A 14910-nucleotide genomic window follows, 5' to 3' on the forward strand; every position below is an offset into this window, starting at 1 on the left:
CATTAGAAGCACAACAACAAAAAATCTGATGCAACCAAGTGTCGATGGCAAGAAAATTGTCGATTGTCGATTGTCGTTGACCGCATAGAATATCGTAGAAGCGCCGTGAAAACATGTTTCCACACTCACACCTACGAGCATATGTGCTTTGTATGTATGTATACAAGTAAATATTGTACTTTGCGCATTTTTATGGAAAAATTGTTGCACTCAAGGGAGGCGTCCTGTGTCAAAGCACTAACTTTTTTAATACAATTTCAGTTAACATTTTTTTGAATCTTTGAACTTTTTTACAGGATAAATGGCTGCCAAAGCGAGTGCACACTTGGACAAAGAATCAAAGTCGTCACAATGAAACTTTTTTTGACATTTGTTAGTTTTTGTATCTCTATATTTCCAGAAAGAAAACACTCTTTTCTAGCAAATTATTTTGTATTTTTTATTGTTTTTTTTTTTTTTGGTTTTTGTAATTGTTTCGCCAACACTACTTTTGTGAACTCCAACTATTTTTTTCTTCTATGTTTTATAGAAACTTTCATCGGCACTTTTGTTTTTAGTTTCATATTTTCTTAACTTAGCTTAGCTTATCAATTTTCTTCCTTTTTTAGGAATTTCTTAATTGTTTATTTTGTTTTTGGTTTTCTTCTAGAGATTTTTCTCTTATGTTTCGTAATTAAATTTCCGTTTTTCTTCATTTCACAATGCGCTCAGTGCCACTGCGTAGCGCAAAATGCCAACAACCTCTATTACTAACTGTAGCGCCAACAACAACGACATAACAACACTGCGCTGCTGATTTGTAGAATTTTTTCGCATATGAATTATGTTTTTGTTAAAATTTTCACAATATACTTAGTTTATTTGGCACTTTTATTTGTTCATTACAGTTTGAGGTTCGTTCAAAAATTAATAGGCACTGATTTGAAAGCAAAAAAATCATATAAAATTTTTCAAATCGTTATTTTCACTTGTGACAGCTGATTAGTTATGCATAGATTTTTCACTTATTATTTGATTCATGATTCATTTGGTACCTTTACATTTATTAAATATTTTGTTAATCAATTTGTTATATTAGAATTTTTTATGGCCTAGTTTTGAATCATGTGGGAATCCTTAGATTTTATTTATTTTTAATTATAAATATTTTTTATATTTATTTTAATTTTTTACTATTTTTTTAATTTTTCAATTATGTGGGAATGCTTAGATTTTATTAATTTATAACTATAAATATTTTATATTTTATTTTAATTTTTTATTATTATTTTTAATTAAGTGGGAATGCTTAGATTTTATTTATTTATAATTATAAATATTTTATATTTTATTTCAATTCTTTACTATTGTTTTTTAAGTTAAGTGGGAATGCTTAGATTTAATTTATTTTTAATTATAAATATTTTATATTTTATTTTCGTTTTTTATTATTTTTTTAATTTTTTTATTATGTAAGAATGTTTAGATTTTATTTATTTATAATGAAAAATGTTTTATAATTTTTTACTATTTTTTTAATTTTTCAATTATGTGGGAATGCTTAGATTTTATTTATTTATATCTATAAATATTTTATATATTATTTTAATTTTTTATTATTTTTTTAATTAAGTGAGAATGCTTAGATTTTATTTATTTTTAATTATAAATATCACTAGCGCACTAGTCAAATACACATAGTAATAACTCATTATAAATATTTTATATATTATTTTAATTTTTTACTATTTTTTTAATTTTTCAATTATGTTTAAATGTTTATTTTTTTCTCGCCACTGATAGCAATTTTTCAGTATTATTCTTGACTTTTCATTAGACCTGCGACTTTCAAGCCAACAAAATGAACATGAAAAACAAATGCTTAGTTCGATCTCTCGATCGCCTGCTATAAAAGAAAACAAAAATTTCCTAGAAAAAAAAATAATTTTGTAAAACTTAGAAACGTTTCGCTCATTTTTTAATTTCATATTCGATTTATTTCGCACTTTAAACAGAAATTCGATTCCTTTTTTTGGGAATTTATTATTCGTTTGTATTAGAAATACATATTTCATGGACGAATTGAATTTTCAAAAACCAAAAAAATATTAAAAAAGGTTAATTTTTTCGAAAAATAACTCAGTTTTTGGTTAGATAAATTTTTTTTTTCTACTCCAAAATAAAATATAAAGCAAGAAAAACGCGCAAAATTTAAATATTAATTGCTGTTGTCAAAATATCAGGTAAATGACAGCTTCCGTAGTTCCGGTATTCGATAGCCACACGCACGAAGACAAGCAATTCGTAAAAAATTCCGGTTGGCGAGTAGCTGCTCATTGTATTGGGTTATTTTATATTTTGCTATGATAAGTCATGTCGAGTTATGTTAGGTAGACGATGTTATTTTACTATATTTGATATTATTTCATTTTGTTTCGCTTTATTTTAATTTGCTTTACTTTATTTTTACATTTTGCTATTCTCTTTAATTTCTTTTTATCCTATTTATTTATTTTTTAATTATATTTTACTTTATTCCATTAAATTAAAGTTCAATTTATTTTAGCATCTTATTTTTTGGTATCGCTATTCATATTTATTTATTTATTCTTTATTTTTTTCATATTTTTTAAATTTTATTTCATTTGAATTTTTTTTTATATTTATTTATATTTATCTTATTTGTTTATTTTATCTCATTCTAAATTATTTAACTTTATTTTTTATTTAATTGCATTTGCATTTTATTTTATTGATTTTGTTTTATTCGGTCTTACTTATTTATTTTACTTTATTTCATTTAAAGTTATTTTATTTTTTTATAATTATTTAATTTTATTTTTTTATAATTGTTTTATTTCATTTTATTTTATTTTATTTTACTTTATTTCATTTAAAGTTATTTTATTTTTTTATAATTATTTTATTTTTTTTTTATAATTGTTTTATTTCGTTTTATTTTATCTTATTTTATTTTATTTTATTTTATTTTATTTTATTTTATTTTATTTTATTTTATTTTATTTTATTTTATTTTATTTTATTTTATTTTATTTTATTTTATTTTATTTTATTTTATTTTATTTTATTTTATTTTATTTTATTTTATTTTATTTTATTTTATTTTATTTTATTTTATTTTATTTTATTTTATTTTATTTTATTTTATTTTATTTTATTTTATTTTATTTTATTTTATTTTATTTTATTTTATTTTATTTTATATTTATTTTATTTTTCTCTTAAAACTATTTTATTTTATTTTATTTATAATTATTTTATTTGCATTTATTTTATTTATTTACTTCTAATTTTTTTATATTTTTTTTGCTGTATTTTATTTAAAGTTATTTTATTTAATTTTCTATTTCACTGATTTTATTTTATTCCATTTTATTTCATTTTATTTTACTCCATTTATTTTATTAAAACTCCACTTCACTTCACTTCAATCCATTTCATGCAATTCCATTTCCATAATTCACTTCCGCTTATTCGCCCATTTATTTCCATTGCATCATTCATTAATTAAATTTTCCTTCAATCACTTTAGTGTCGCAACAATCAAACCACCAACAAAAACAAAAACAAAACAAAAAAAACAATAACGATGAAATCTTTGACTTTTACTTTTCAAGTTCTCGAGTTCTTTGGCGGGGCCACCTGACGTTCTTGACTCGTCACTGTTGGCTAAGCTAGCTGGCTAGCTGCTCTTGTTGGCTCCGATGGCGCTAACGACTAACGGTATTTGGCTACGACGAACCACATTTGCCGCGACGCGAAACGTTAATGTGTTGGCGGCAAAATGAAACCGAATGCATACCGCTTCGATGAAAACTCGTCCGCGTTCACAACGTCACTATTGCCACGATTGGTCATACCATCAACACGGAGCTGAAGAGTTCGAAATATGTTTTCAAATTTCGAGTTGTATGTAATTGCAGTTTACATATGACCGTTAGAGCAGCATACGACGGAGAAGGTGAACTTTCATCTAGCTTTTTCAGCGCGGAGAAAAACTTTTACCAACAAAGTCACAAGCAAGTGATTGGGACGCTCTGCGGGAGCGAGAGCGCGCGCGCCACTTCAATATTATAATTCTAATGTTGCGCGGCCAGCTGCAGGGGGATCGCGTACAAGAAACGACCGACCGACCGAGCGACTGATTGTCCGTTGCACGGTCGCTCGATTGTTCGAATGTTTGTTCGTTTGATTGACTAACTAGCTGTCTGGCTGGCTGGCTACTCCGCGCCCAACGTGCGTACATACGAACGGAATAAAGTGAAATGAAAGGAGTAGATGGAAGAAAGCGGCCAACAAGCGCCAAAAACTCTAACGAACGCTGCCGCCAACAACCGCTGCTGCTGCCACTGCTGCTGGTGTTGTTGCTATTGCTGTTGTTAGCGACGACGACAACATCGCTAGCGCACTAGTCAAACACACATAATAGTCACTCATAGGCGGCAACAACAAAGCCAACAACCAGAAACGAAAGAAGCATGAAAGCTCACCAACACCAAAGCACAGTGGGGCACACAGACGCGAGCGAGTGAGGAGCAAATAAAAAGAAAAAGCAAAAACACAAATTACAAAAAGAAACAAAAAACACAAAAACAAAAACAGCATGTGAGCATATAAACTAACGAGCAAACTAACAACAGTCTTAGGTATGTAGGTAGATAGCAGGCATGCAGAGCAATAAAAATTTTTGCCGAGTAACTGACACACAAACACACATGACCATACAAACGAATGCACCAGCCGATATAAACGAGCCAACGAACCGAACTAGCGCGCACACGAATAAATGGCGCATACGAGCAAGCAGGCAGGCAGGCATTCGTCAACTACCGCTATGTGACTTCGTGTGCTAATGTTGTGACTCTTATTGTTGTTGTTGTCGTTGGCGTTGTTATTGTTTTTAGCTTGCTGAGCAGGCGCGAGTGTAACAGCAGTAACCGGAAAAACTAATGCCGCACCGCATGCAATAAATACAACATCAAGTCAACGATTCAAATTATGCGCGCGCTACAGCAACAGCAACAATAGCAACAACAGCAGTAGCAGTAAAAGTAATGTTATGCAGGCGAAGGCAGCAGCGGCGGTGGCTTTCTGAAGTTGAGTGGGAGAAAAGCGTCGAAAGCATTGTTGTTGTGCTGCAACAATAAAAAACATGTTGCAGTCAGCTGGAGCAGTATGCATACATTATTATGCTACAAAAACAAATATGGGAATAAATATGTATAAATGCGTGTATGTAGCAATTATTTTTCTTTTTCTTTGGCTTTGTTTTTGTTTTTTTGCCTGTGCATAGCTAGGCATATTTGGTGGCAAACTAAAAGCTTTTGAATTGAAAAGCAGGAAGCGCACAGCATTGGTAATTTATATTCTTTCGCTGCTGCAGTGCAGCCAAAGTGGGAGTGAAATGAGAAAGCGTGCAATGACAGCAAAAGGCAGCCAGAGAGTAGAGAAGGAAAAGAGTGAAAAATGCCAGTAAGGCAAAAAAGCTAAAAGTAACTCTTCGGGCAGAGTTTGTTGTAGAACTTTGATGCCAATGCCGTTGCAATTGCCAACCAATATAAGTAAGCTCTCTTAAGAAATTTGTGAAGATTAAGTACGAGAATGAATGTTAACAAATTTTAGGGATTTTCGAGATTGACAAGTTTACTCCTGTAAAGTAAACCTGTATAAAGTAATAGGCGGATACAATTAATTTTTTTTTTAAGTTTTCCATATCCCTCTGAAATCAAACTGATTTATTTTAAAAAAAATGTTATTCCAGATTTATTTGTGAAATAAGCCTTGACTAAAATCAGCACGACTGTCATTAGAAATGGCTAGATGTTCATTTCAAAGGAATCATGTGTTACTGAGCTCGAAAAAGCATCAGTCTTCGGTAGTACCACAGGCTTTTGCCTGTAAAATACTCGCAAAATTAAATAAATGGTATACATGGAAGAAATGATCTTTCGTCCGGGAGAGTCACAGAAAATACAGCTTGGAGCTGTTGCTTTATAAATGATTCCTTTACATGCCAACTTCCCAGGCAGGTATTTAAGAAAAAGAACATCAAGGGTTTCCTGAAAGGGTTTCAAGAATTTGATGCAGCATTGAAAATTTCCAACAAAAAGGAAAAATACCAAGTTTTATATTATATTATTTTCTTCCGTCCACCGTAGAATTCGTAGATTTATGCGCCTCAGACTATGGGGAACTATACGATCGATAAATTGAGGCATGACCAAGCTGCTTCTTTTCAGGAACGAGCACATTCGCATGCCAAGTTTTGTTTAAAAATTGATACTGATTCGATGTTAGATGAATTTAAAGTGAAGATTACTAGGCTTACTAATAGGAAACAGATGTAAAACATAGCCGAAAAGTATACTTTTCGAAACGAAAAAAAAATATCCAGCTTGGAAGTCAGTGATTATTCTTGTTTTCTTGGCTTATAAGAGCATAGACTGAATGAGAGAGCGATGATGCTCTATCTAGATGAATTTGCAACGGTGTCATTGAGATGTAGAATTAAATTTATTTCAGATTCGCAAGGAGAAGCTAGTCAAACTTTAAAATAGGCAAATAGCAAAAAAAAATTAAATTTTGACTATTTGCTGCACAAAAAAGGAGGACATTTGAGTGTTTGGGTGTTAAGATAAGCTCATCCTTCTGTTTGTTGTGTACGTCTTGATTTTTCCACAAGTGGAGGAACCTACGGTTTAATGCCGCCTCCGAAGGGCATATAGTTTTCTCATGAGGAGCTTTTTCACGGCAAATAAACACTCGGAGGCTTGTCATTGCATTGCCGAGAGGCGACCGTTATTTGGTGTTTCTTGCCCTGTATTTTTAATCTGTGTATTTCTGAATGATAGTCACCCAGTGTAAAGTCAGGCATTTCGGTTGGGGAATAAAGTTTTTAGAATACTTCACTCAGTATAGGTCCCTAAGATTATTGTTTGATAAAGTTTATTCAAGATACTTCATTGGTTCAAGAGAATGACTAAATTCTTGGTATCACAGCAGGTCTTTTGATGAGCCTAAGTGAGTTACAGTTTGTATAGTTTCGCCTACTTATACATGTATGTATGTGTTTTAGATATAGTAAATGTGGAGTAATTTTACATGTATATGTACATATGTATATGCGTCTATAAAATAAAATTTATTTCAGCAGCATTTGAAATTTAATTCAGTTTTAGTTTTTTAATTAATTAAAATTTTACTTTATTGACCTATTTCATTCAGTTTTATGTTAGAAACATTTGTAATTTAATTTTATTTTACTTAATTTACTTTTACATTTTTAATTTATTTTAAAAATATTTCTAATTTAATTTAATTTTATTTATTTTTGCATTTTTAATTTAAATCAATTTAATTTTTTATTTGATTAAATTTGATAATTTTAGAAACATTTCTAATTCAATTTATATTTAAATTTTTTTATTTTATTTACCTATTTATAAATTTGTATATATTTGATTTATTTTAAAATTTTTAGTTTAATTAAATTCAATTTATTTTTTTATTTTATTAAATTTTATTTTATTTACTTTTAAATGTTTAATTTAATATTATTTATTTTTCTGTTTTATTGTATTTTATTTTAGAAAGATTTGTAATATAATTTTACTTATTTTTACATTTTTAATTCAATTTTATTCTTCATTTTCTTCCATTTTGTTTTAGAAACATTTATAATTTATTTGATTCAATTTTAATAACATAAAATTTATTATATTTACTTTTTTAATTTAATTTTTATTTTCAATAAATTAAATTTATTATTTTATTCAATTTTGTTTTAGAAACATTTGTAAACTATTTTATTTTATATTTCTATTTCATTTATTTTGCTTACTTTTACTTTTTTAATTTAATTGCGTTTTATTAATTTTTATATATTTAGTTAAATTCAATTTCACTGAATTTTTATTTTATTAAATTTTATTTTAAAGACACCTGTAACCTAATTCATTTATTTTTACATATTTAAATTTATTTGTTCTTGATTCTATTTTATTTTTTTATTAATTTTTTATTGAATTTTGTTTTAGAAACTTTTTTAATTTAATTTTATAATAAAAAATATTGCATTTTTTTTTATTCTATTTATTATTTTACATTATTTTACATTAATGCAGTTATATTAATTTTACATAATTATTACATTATTTTTAATTTTATTTGATTTGATTAAATAAATTTTTTTGTTTCTAATTTTATTTAGATTCATTTTGCTTTATTTTATTTTTCTTTATTCCGTTTAAATTTTCGTTTTTTTAATTAGTTAATTTAAAAAATTTTTTTTATTCAGTTTTTTTCCAATGCACGCATTTATTACTTTATAGTCCAATTTATTATCGCTAAATATGGCTAAATACTCGTTTGCAAACAACAACATTGCTGGCTGCAATGTAATCAACCCCTCTCCATTATATCTCAAGTTGCATAGCCAAAGCTTTCGGTGGCGCGCTCTCATCCCGTCTCCAACTCATTTGTTACTACACACACTCTCTCTCTCTCTCTCACTTTCGTACTCTCTCAGCAGCAACTTAACATACGTATGTAAATGCGTTCAACAGCAATGACCTTTAACAGCAGCGAGTCAACGAGTTCTTCTTCTACTAATGTTATTTACGGCAACGATGCGCTGCTATTGAACAGTTTTCGCCTTCAAATGGAGGAAAGTGAAATTGAAATTGTGCACTTTTTTGAGCGCCTAACTCAGCATGGAGGAATCTGTGTGTGTGTGTGAGAACAACAACTAGAGAAAACTGCAAAGATGTAAAAAAGCGACATTTGTTGGCGCTCGCAAAAGTTATTATCTGTCGCTCTCTGTCGCTGTTAGCGCATTGCAGCAAATGATGCACGCTGCACTTTTAAATAAAATTGTGACTTTTTGTTCCAAATCAAGGCATGCGTTTGTGTGCGTGTTCTGTGTTTAGTTGTCTTTGTTTGCTACAGTGCCCCAGTGCACTGCTGTGCGATAATTATGGATGTTGGCTACTTTTGCTGCTTTTATGTATGTTGCTATGTAGTTATGTAGTGATGTGTGCATGCGTGACTATTTTTTAAGTTCGTGTTACTGTTGTTGGTTTTCAGTTGCTTTTGCATTCGTGAATTGCATTGCAAATACTTTTTGCTTCGCCATTTACTCCGCACCTAACAATTTTGTGTTTCTTGCTCTTACTTTTTACATGTACAACTGTTTTTTACCTTTTTTTCTTCTTATTTCTAACTAAACATGCAACATAGCTTCTTATTTTCATTTTTTACGACGGCATTAATGGTCATTTCTTGGTATTGAATAACTTTACGAAGTTGATTGACTGGCTGACTTTTTGCCAAGCTTTTGCTACTTTTATTGCTGCTGTTTGACTGTTTCTTTGCTTTTAATTGTCTAGTTGCTTTCTTGGTTGCTTGCTTAGCTGACTGAATTACATGTGAATGCATTTGGAAATTTATATCTATATGCATTCATAACTTTTTTTCAAGTACCCATGCAGTGGTCGCAATGTAGGAAAAGGTAGGACGTATTTTGAGATGAATATGCAATTTGACATATGGACTGGATTAGAGCATTAGACAATGTGATCAAATATTTATTTATTTCAAGTGCGAGCTACTAAATATATATTTAAAGTGTACTCGCCATTAACGGGCATCTCTCATAAGCAGACTCTTTTCTCAATACATAACGGAAATCTCTAAGAACTTTTCTAAATTTTTTAGCCTTGAGCGGACAACACTCCCCTTTTTTTAGACTTTTCCCATAAGTGGAACAATTTTCCAGTCCCTTGAGACTCTCGGTTAAGAGAGAGAGTACACTGTATATGCGATATACTAGGGCGGGTCAGTTGTTTTTCGATATCATTTCAAGCAGTTTGGGATTCTGCAGCTAATTCTAGGAAAAAAAGTCCACAACTATTCCTGATGCGCCTGCGGCTGGCGCATGACTCATAAGCAATAATGAAAAGTGAAAACAGGAAACTAAAAGTGGAAAATGTAGAGCTGTTGGAAAGTGACTTAGTAAAAAAATTAGTTAAGGGGTTACATGGGTTTCGTCGGGTAAAAAACGGCCTATTTTCAATATTTTTTTTTCTATGTAAAAAATTATTTATTTAATTCAAACTTTTTTCTGTCTTATAGATATATATTTGAAGAATAATTTCTAAAATTTTCAACAAAAAAAAATTAAAACTCCTCCATTGTGACGTCATTTCCGGTGACCCCTCGAAAAAAAGATGCGTCCGCGTTGTCAGCATAACTCGTGACAGGCTCATAAAAAATGAAAAAACAAAAATAAGTGTTTTAGTTAAGACCATAAACTCGAGCTTGAACGAAGGAAAGAAAAAAATTTAAAATTGGAATTTTGGCAGAAATTTTCGCAAAAAAATGAAAATTTCGGTGAAATTTGCTTGACATTTTTTTTTTTTAATAGTTGTAATTGAAGAAAAAACAAAATCCTCCATTCAAGTACGAGTAAATTGTATTTCGAACACCTGTGTAAAATTTCATCAAGATCGGTTGAATAGTTTTCGAGAACATTTTACAACCGACTTTGAAAACACGTTTCCGAGAAAAACGCGTTTAAAGTTTTGAGTAATAAAAGTGGCTTGGAGCGCACACATTCCAAAGGCTGTATCTCCGAATTTATTATTCGGATCGACTTGAAAATTTAGGATAATATTCTTGAGATGTTGCAGAAATTAATAAGTAAAAAAAAAAATAAATCGATATTTTTAACCAACGAAACCCATGTTACCCCTTAAATCTGTGGACGAAAAAAAACTATGTACAAACTTTGAATAGGAATAACAGAAAACGACGAATAAATAAGAGTTAAATGCATTAATATGGAATGAAATTGTTGAGTAGGATAGTCCAGGATATACCACATAGATCGAAAACTTCCGATCAACAACCGCCAGGTGACGCTCTAAATCAACTGATTTGAATTATTTTTATTTTTTTTGGTTCCACATTAATTCCTACCAAAATTTTAGCGCCACTGCTTGACACTTGTAAAAGTTATGTCGTCTTGAGTAAATATACCGCTGGATGTGTTTTCGATTTTTACAGTTTTAAAAATGGATTTAAGTTTACAACAACGAGCTTGTATTAAATTTTGTGTTAAAAATGGATTTAATGGTGCGGTAGTCTTAGAAATGTTGGGAAACTATTTCATAATTCGCTAATTCGGTAATGATACTCTAAAGAAAACAGCCGCATATCCGCAAAATAATCACAAGAGAGCTGACAGAGGACTTGAAAATTGCTGAACGGGGTCTCAGCATCCTTCAAAGTTGCTGCAAAGTCCCAAAGAACTTGAATTTCATGCAAAGAAAGGTCGGCTTTGATACCGCCAGAGACATGACTGAGGCTGAATCCGACACAACTTTCACCGAACGCATCATTACTGGAGACGAGGCATGGGTTTATGAGTATGACTCGTAATTCAGACAGCAGGCGAGTGAGTGGGAGAGCTTCGAATGAACAAAGACCAAAAAACCACGACGTTTTCAGTCAAAAAAGAAAGCGATGCTCACAGGTTCTATGCATAGCAATGCTTTGGTAGATTACGAATTTTTGTCAGAAGGTCAAACAGTTAATAATGACTATTATTTAGGCGTTATGAGACGCTTGAGTGAAGTAATTCGACAATAAAGAAAGGATTTGTGGGGAAAGCAAATCATAGACTTAGCACCATGATAACGCACTGTTGCTCAGTCCCATTCTTATCCGTGAATTTTCCCCAATTACGAAACAAATACCATCCAACTGCCATAGAATTCACCTGATAAGGCTCCCTGAGATTTTTTTCTGTTTGATCGAGCCAAAAAACCACCATGGAGAACGCGTTTCAACAGCCGTAAGAAAATAATGGAAAAATTGAGGACGGCTCTGATGGCTATACCGGAAATAGTGTACCAGAAATGTTTTGAGAGCTGCATAAAATGCTGGCATAAATGAATTGCAGCTGATGCGGAGTACTTTAAAGGTGATAATATCAGTTCACCGGAATAAATTTGTATTTTAAATTTTCTGAATAATTTCCGGGAACTTTTTATCAAGGTGATATAGAATAATTCCATGTAAGACATTTACAGTTTTGGGTATACAATTAGCAGTTTTTTTTATAGATTCCATGTATTTGGATTATTCCATGTATTTGGCTTATGGTACCGCTCACAATATTTAACAAATATTGAGCTCTTAATACAGGGTCTTTCAAGTTTAAGTGTCTTTTTTCAGTAGTCTTTTACTTTGGCAAATATAAAAATTCGCTGGAGTCTCTTATAGCTGATGGTAAGCAGAAAATCTAAAATTAAGCAAAATGAGTTAAATTTTGCTCGATAACCATATAAAATTAGTTCAAATTCACTGGGGAAATTGTGGACCTGAAAAAATTCCAAATTTCGCAAAATAATCGATATTTCCGGTCGTTATAAACGGCCAACAGAACCCTAAGTAAAAAAGTTAATCGCAAAATGTCGGACTCGGTTTAGGAATACCTATACATTTTCGTTCTGACTGTTTGATACATTATGTGATTTGTTGTTGCCAGTGGTCCATTTTTTCCGAAATGTAACTTCAAATGCGCTTGCCGTAAACGGAATGTTATACCAGCGGGATCCGATTATCCAAAATGCAGGGTAGGCGCACCGAGAAAAATATTTAAAAATATGTCATCGACTAAAAATTTAATTTGAAAATTTTTATTCTCAATAACAATATTTTCGTTGGTTTATATTACAATCGAATCCGATACCGAAATATGCTGACAACATTTTCTTTTTAGGCTCTGGTTCATGGTATGACGATATGTGTGTTCAAGAATACGGTGCAACATACCATACCTACAGCTAATGAAACAAACAATTCATTGTAAATTAGATTCCAATGAAAAATAATTACGAGAGAGTCACTCTTAACTTAGTATAACTGCTGTAATCAAAATACCAGTTGATGTATGATATTACTTAAAGTTTGCTTGTTGAGTAATTTTATTTTTCTCCACAGAATTAACTTAAGCGTCTAACAAGCACGTGTATTATGAAAAATTCTAGGTGTGTTAAGTAAATTTTATAGAATTCGAAATTTGATTATTTCAAATATTTCTAAAAATTCTGAAGCAAAAAATATCAACTTGTATTAAAATCAATCGATTACGAATAAAATAAATAGTGTACTTTAAAGTGCCCTTTTACGCGTCAGTTGGCTCTGGGTATTTGTATATACGGAGTTTAGTTGTGAGCGACGCATTCGTTCTTAAAATATTGGCCTGTGCCGAAGAGTAGGGTATAATAATTCTGTTTTCAAAAACCGTATTTATATTTTTCCGCGCATTTATGCTTTTTATATTTAAATTTAGAGCGTATGCATGATAGAATTTCATTCTATTTAGATATCATCTTTTTCTACTAGCAATATACATAAATATACTGTCTAGTTTACAAGTGTTAAATATAATTGAGGTACAACGCCATTTGCAAATTCCTATAAGATGATTAATTTTGCGCCACCTTGTGTACTGTTTTAACTTGACTTCACCAAAATTTCGAACCAAAATGAATTGTGGACGATATTATAGCTATTTCTTTTGTACGCCTTCTGTACCTTACAGCCGCCGACTGATTCACCTAAATCTAACAAAAAAGTTATTTAGTTTAATATTAAATCTAGAAGATTTTGCGTGAGTAAACCTTAAAGTCCTTAGAAAGTTATCGTTGAGTGCCAGAAAGTAGATCGCCGCAGAAAAAAGCTCCTGACAGTGCTCTAATTATGCCTCAATGTCATTGAAAAAATTGGAAACTGTCTTTTATTTGCCGTACATAAACTTCAGACCATATACCATATATTTATACTAAGAAATCGATAACAGGTCTCCATCCAAAATATATTTTTAATTAAAATTTAAAACAGAAACTCGAACTCGGAAGACCCTGCATGTGTTTCAAAATTAATACAAAACTCAAAAATATCTACCTTGTCTTATTTTTTTTATTCGCTAACTACTCAAATCCAGTAGCTGCTTGTCACATAAACGCAGCCCAACACTAAAGCCCAACCAAAGCCAATAATGCTTGACTAAGCACTTCTCAGACAACCCGACATACCGCAATATTTCTTTCTGCAATATATCTTCCTGTGTCATTAATTTCGCTGTTGCGACAACATTCGCATTTCTCTTCCTCATGCGCACTCTTTCGCACCACAGCCGACTAACAGCACACATGGAAATGCACAATTCAAGCAAAAACAAAACGATGGACTCTCCAGCAACTGGCACGAACAACAGGTAAGCGCATGAGAGTTTAAAGAAATAAATTGATTGGTTATCACATGAGGTAGCGTGCTATGCCACCAGCAGCTTAAGACACACAAAGCGGGAGAGCGAAAACGACATTGGAATGAGAGCGAATTGAAATGTTTATCAAGCCAGTTATAATCTTCTGCTCGACTCACGCAAAAGTTAGAGCAGCGCAACACAGTTACAATGTATGTATGGTTTGAGAGCACGCTTTTGGCAAGATCAGTGCATTAACCGCTATTGTGGTGGCCATCTCCCTGCTCTGTACACACCCTCGAGTAGCCATTTTCTCTGATTGCGTCGCTGTTGAATCATTGCAAACGGTGTCATGGACGGGCCGCAAAGAACTTTCACTTGTGCAATAGCAATAGCGGTAATGGGTGAATACAGATAGAGCGGATGAGGTGCAGCGTGAGCGGCATGGTTGATTAATACGACGCTACAACAACAACAACAGCAACGGTAACACTACCAATACTATATTTCAGGCGAATTCGAATTTTGTTAAAACAGCTGCAAGTGCGCAAAACTTGTTTTTTAAAGCAAAGCAATTGAAGTTAGCTTACAGATTTCTTAGGTTCAATTTTCGCTGTGTGAATTTTATATGTGACCTG

The sequence above is a fragment of the Anastrepha obliqua genome, chromosome 2 (assembly GCF_027943255.1).
Source record: "Anastrepha obliqua isolate idAnaObli1 chromosome 2, idAnaObli1_1.0, whole genome shotgun sequence".
Lineage (NCBI taxonomy): Eukaryota > Metazoa > Arthropoda > Insecta > Diptera > Tephritidae > Anastrepha > Anastrepha obliqua.